Source organism: Triticum urartu, chromosome 1A, assembly GCF_056163025.1.
Source record: "Triticum urartu cultivar PI428250 chromosome 1A, HENAU_Tu73, whole genome shotgun sequence".
NCBI classification, from domain to species: domain Eukaryota; kingdom Viridiplantae; phylum Streptophyta; class Magnoliopsida; order Poales; family Poaceae; genus Triticum; species Triticum urartu.
The window spans coordinates 546,295,486-546,301,082 of NC_141873.1; the positions used below are offsets into that span (position 1 = coordinate 546,295,486).

The window sequence follows — 5,597 nt, forward strand, 5'->3', positions numbered from 1 at the left end:
GAACACTCGAGAGAGATCTTCCCAAGTGTAAATGCTGCTAGGTGCTAACTGGTTCAGCCACGCTCTGGCCGAGTCCTCCAACATGAGAGGCAGGTGCTTCATGGCCACTTCATCATTGCCGCCGCCAATCTGGACGGCCACTCGGTAGTCCTCAAGCCAAGTATCGGGCTTGGACTCGCCAGTGAACTTACTGACTCCAGTCGCCAGCCTGAGGTTGGGAGGAATCACAATGGCCCTGATGGCTCTACTAAAGCACTCTGGCCCCGAAACGTGTACTCTGCTGCTGGTAGGTGCATCTCTGTCGTGACCTTCTCGGTGAGCCCTGTTCCTGTCGACCAAACCTTGGACAAGAATGTATCTTGCATCAAAGCCTGGCCCTCTGGGGTCGACTGGAATCCTTCGCCCACCACCATGAGGGCGCCTATCATCCTGCTGGCGAGGCACATACGACCCGCTCCTCGGGGGAGGCGTGGGCACTCGACGTCGACCGTCACGATCGACTCGATGATCATACTGCTCATGGTTCCCATACTGGTCACGCTGGTCTCCACGTCCCTCACACCTCGGGGGCGATCTCGGGTTGTGAGCCGACTGGACTGTGTCCGCGGCAACGGATCTGCTGTGAATCCTGTTCCGCGACTGAGAAACAGCGGAATTCTGGTCTCCTACTGCCCGGAGTAACGCTCTGATCTGCAGCAAGCCTCTGCCAGCCTCCGACTGGGAAGGCTGAATCGACTCCGCTATACGGGCCGCAGCTGCTAAATTCTGAATCGGAGTTCGATATACCTGCGGGGGCGGGAAGAGCTGACGTCGACTGGATTCGGGAACCCGTTGTCGTGCACGCTCGTCGAGTGCTCGCTGGAGGTTCTCCAGTCGAGTGCGCTCGGCCAAGTTTGCCAGGCGCGCGTCTTCCAAGGCGCGAGCCTCGGGGGTTTCTCCAACGATAGGAGTGTGCAGTGCATCCACGTTCCGGCGGCGAAGTTCTTCTCTCTGCAGCGATGTGAGAGGCTCGGGAAGATACTCCTCATGGGGACGCGACGGGTCGCCTCCACCCGCGTCTCCGTCGGTGCGGGGAAAACCGGGAGGACTGGGCGGTCCATCGACCATCAGAACCTCCGCCGCCGGATCGCTGCTGTCGCACTCGGATGCGGTCTCTGCGGAGCCAGTCGAACAGGCCGTAGAGGGATTCGTCGGGCTCGATCGCCGCGACTTGCGGGGTGCCCGACTGACGTGCCACCGCGTGTCTCACCCACCACTGAAGTCTCGACCGACTGGAGCGCTTGCGCCGGCGGGAAACGGGGAAGGAGGACAACACAGGAGCCGACCGGTAGGGGGTCGACGGTTGCCGTAGGAGAACGCCGCGGACGCACGCGCTAAAGTGCGTTGCCCCGCGAACAGGGAGTGTGTCCACGTCGAGCGGAGCCTCCTGGAGCCAAGCTGAGTCGTCGACGATGAACGTGAGCGCACCGAGACGGATCTCGTGGCCCTCCACCAAAACTCCGTCATAAACCATGATGATTCGGGTCGGAAAAGGTCGCAACTCCTCCAACAAACGCTAAAACACCGGCCCCACGGTGGGCGCCAACTGTCGTGGTTCCAAGTCTGACAGTAGTGTAGGAGGGTAAGTATGGAGAGGCAAGATCTTAGCTATGGAGAAGTTGTAAGCACGCAAGGTTTACGAGTTCAGGCCCTTCTCGAAGGAAGTAATAGCCCTACGTCTCGGAGCCCGGAGGCGGTCGACTGGATTATGCGTGTATGAATTACAGGGGTGCGAACCCTTTACACTGAGGAGGGGGGTGGCTTATATAGAGTCCGCCAGACCCTCCGGCCCTCAGTTATGCAGAGTTTTAAGTACATTAAGGTCGGGCGTTACTGGTAACACCCCTAATAAAGTGCTATAATGACCATAAAAGCTACTTAATGACCGACCGTTAGCGTGCGGAGTGACTTTAGGTCTCCTGGCCGTCGGGTGGTTGGATCTTGATCGAGTGGTTGCTTCTTGGTCGAGTGTCTTCGAGTCCGTCAAGTGAAACACCGTCAAGTCGATTGAAATGTGATTTCTTCTGGAGGTGTCTTTGGGTAGGTCAGTTTGGACAGGTCCATGACCCTACCCTATGTACATAGCTTCATCATCACCGCGGACTGCTCCCACGCAACGCCAGCCTCAGGTGGTCATGATTTGGGCCGCCATACACTGAGATGGTGTCATCCTTGGACGCTAAGAGCAGTCCGCTGTGCATGACGAGCTTCGGATAGCACGTCGGGGCCGTCACCTTGCTCTGAGGTGTCCACGGCCAAGGCTGCAGGCCAGAGCTCTGGCAACGGATGTCGAGGAACCCGAGATCATGGTTCTGGCTGATCAAGCGGACCGACCTCTCGTCCTCCATCACAACGGCATCGGCAACGCGCCTGTGGTCCTTGTTCTGGGTGCCGCTGCACCATGACCAAACGACGCTCATATCCCGGAAATCCACCAAAGTGATGGAAGACGACGACCAAGAATCTTCCGGTGAGCATGCCTTGATCACCATTAGCGCATTGGTGGTTGCCAGCCACTGAAGCTTGCAGTCAAGATTCTGGTTCAAAAAAGAGTCTGTATGCTCGCCGGTGATGCAGTCCCAGACACCGATGCCGTAGTAGCCGCTGTCCCTGGAATTGCAGCTAGCAAAAACCTTGGTTTGCTGATCAAAGGCCACAAGTGCTCCCGCGTTAAACAGTGGAGCCTTCTTCACGCCGGCGTGCGCTAAGCGGAAGTGCTGAGTCCGGTCACCGGTGAGGGCGGAGAAAGCCGCCAAGCCACCGCCCCCGACGAGGAGTGTGGACTCGCTGAGGTAGGCTGCATCACGTACCGGCTCGGTAGGCGTCAGGCAGATCGGCAGGGGCTCCTCGAGCATCCAATTGTAAACCCGCACGACGGGGCCGAGCGTGACGCAGCACCCTCCCTCCAGGGCCGCACGGACCGCCGGGCGGGCCATTGGCGCCCTTCCCGGCGGCACTGACGTGACCAGCCGGGCCCTGTCGAGGTCAAACTCGCCGATGCAAGCAGCTCGGACGCGGTCGAGGAGGCCGTAGTAGGACGCCTCTCGGAAGAGCACCCAGTCCGGGACGCCGGCCGGGGCGTGGAGCTCCCCCGTGCGGAGCATGTCGAGGAGCGAGGCGAAGCAAACCGGGTCGCGGTCGATGAAGTGCTCGGGCACGCCGCCAGTGGCACCAGCATTCCAGCAGGGTTCCAACATGGCGCCCAGCATGGTTCCCTCGCCCGCGCCTGTGAGAGTGTCGGCCGTCGTCTCGAACACCTGCCCGCCGACGTTCAGCCGGATGCGGCCGGTGGCTGGTTGTGGCGTGCACATTGCCGGCTGTGCGTACAAGACGTCCGCGCGCAGTGGACCTGTCAATGGAGAGGGTTGCGCTGTGGCACTGTCACTTCTCAGTAAAGAGAAAACAATAAGAAATGCATACCTAAGCTAGCTACATCTTGCTAACCAGGGTACAGTAGCTACAGCTTGCAGGTATTGATATTCATACATATATGCACCACAGCTCTATCAATGACAATAATTTTCAGAAAACTTGCCAAAAAAAATATATGCATCGCAGCTGTATTAGTGACAACAACGGGTAACAGCTAAATTTGGTGCATCCTATACAAACTTGAAGTTTCACAGCACACTACTACATAGACAGATGGCAACTAAAATGTCAATTCCTTTGCACTGGGAGTCTGGGATCATAAAACTATATGAATTTTGAACTGAATCATATACTCCCTCCGTTCCGAATTACTTGCCGCGGGTATGGGTGTATCTAGATGTATTTTAGTTTTAGATACATCCATTTCTGCGATGAGTAATTTGGAACGGAAGGAATAGTAATCACAGTCTCCAGGGTTGCTGTACTCCAGTCCTTTTTTTTGGAATGGTACTCCAGTCCTTTCCAAAAGGACAAAAAAACATTTTTCTAAACAATGACCATTGCTGTTAGCAGTGAACTCTCTGCTAGGGTTTCGACACCCATACTGAAAGAAGTGTACAAGCTGCTGCTACCTTGTCATGTGTATTCCTTCCTTGAGCAATGCAGGTTGGGAGGCGCTGGACTGGGAGGGAAACAGGAGGACGAGGCAGTGGGGCGGATCTGGAAGATGAGGAAGACACCGTCTATGTTACATGGTACGGGGATACGGGCACGGGGATACTGATACGGCGATACGGGAAAACGGCATTTCCTGAAAATAGACTTATGGGGATACGGCGAGTATATGTGCAAGTGCATAAAAAAATCATAACCAAAAAACAATTTCTTTGGGAGGATGAGTATCTCCATAGGGGGTAATTTAGGATTGGTATACTTGTTAGAGGATTGACGTTGCCTAACTTTGAGAAAAATAGATAGCTAGATGCCCTTCGTTCTCCCCTAAATCCTAATCCATATCATGCAAAAGAACAGAGATCCTGAAACAATGGATTGAACCTTACTTGCGTACAGATTCCGGCTGGCAAAGACTTGAAGAATGGAGACGAACTGTGAGGTCTGGCCGGCGGCGCCGAAAGGCAGTCTGGAGATGCGCCAAAACTATCGAGTCTAGCGATTTGGCAACTGCCAGGTGACGGCGAGAGGAAAGACTCCAGCAATTAGGTTTATTTATCCAATCGAGTAGGCCGTCTGATGGGCTGCAGAGTCGAGTGGTAGCAGGCCCTTATGAATCCCTAATGTATCCCATGCGTGTCCCAGCCGTATTCCGATTTTTATTCTTTATTTTAATTGAAAAAATGTGATACGTAGGGACACACGTATCCCACGCGTATCTGGGCGTATCCCCGTTCCGGTGTAGTATCCTGCACCAATTCGGCACTTCTCTGCCGTATCCCTGCAACATAGGACACCGTCGATGGTCGATGAGGAGCGAGGCGGCGCGGGAGTCGCTGGAGGTCGACGGGGTCTGGAGTGGCTGGACGTCGACGAGGCAGCGCTGGACCAATGAGGGAGGAGGGAGGCGCCGGTGGATTGGGGATGGAGGCGCCGCGGTGGAGTGGCTGGACGGCCAAGGGGAGGGAGGCGGCGTCTGGGGCGGCAGCGAGTGTAGGGTGAAGCGACAGGTGTGGGATGCTTCAGTCCACTCGGGCCCTTCAGCGATATCTTTTGGGCCGTCACTGGAATTGGTGGGAAGGTGCCGCGTCTTTTTATTGGCCCAAGCGATGAATATACAGAGATGGTAGTATTCATTTTCTTCAAAAACCACTCAGAAAAATATTTTCTTGAAAGAAATATAAGTATATGTTATCTCTCTCTTCTGAGCCCTATTTCTAGGCGCGCAATGTTTATTCTCCAATGGAAAAAAAATCTGTTCTTCGAAACATAGATTGACATATCTAACTAACAGGCAGATCGAACTCCTTTTATCACTCCACCCACTCTTCCAAAATCACATAACAGTTACTCCCTCCGTTTCAAAATAGATGACCCAACTTTATACTAACTTTGTATTATAAAGTTGGGTCATCTATTTTAGAACGGAGGAAGTACCATTCTCAGATTTTTCAGGCACACTACCTTTTTACCTAAACTAGTAGAAGGCCGTGCATTGTCACGGGATTTTATTT

At 54.4% G+C, this 5,597-nt stretch overlaps 1 pseudogene; it reads right to left on the reverse strand.

Annotated features, from left to right (window-relative positions):
- Nucleotides 1-2,022: 2,022 nt before the first annotated feature.
- Nucleotides 2,023-3,350, reverse strand: LOC147992482 (BTB/POZ domain-containing protein At2g24240 pseudogene; annotated as a pseudogene).
- Between the last annotated feature and the right edge of the window lie 2,247 nt (nucleotides 3,351-5,597).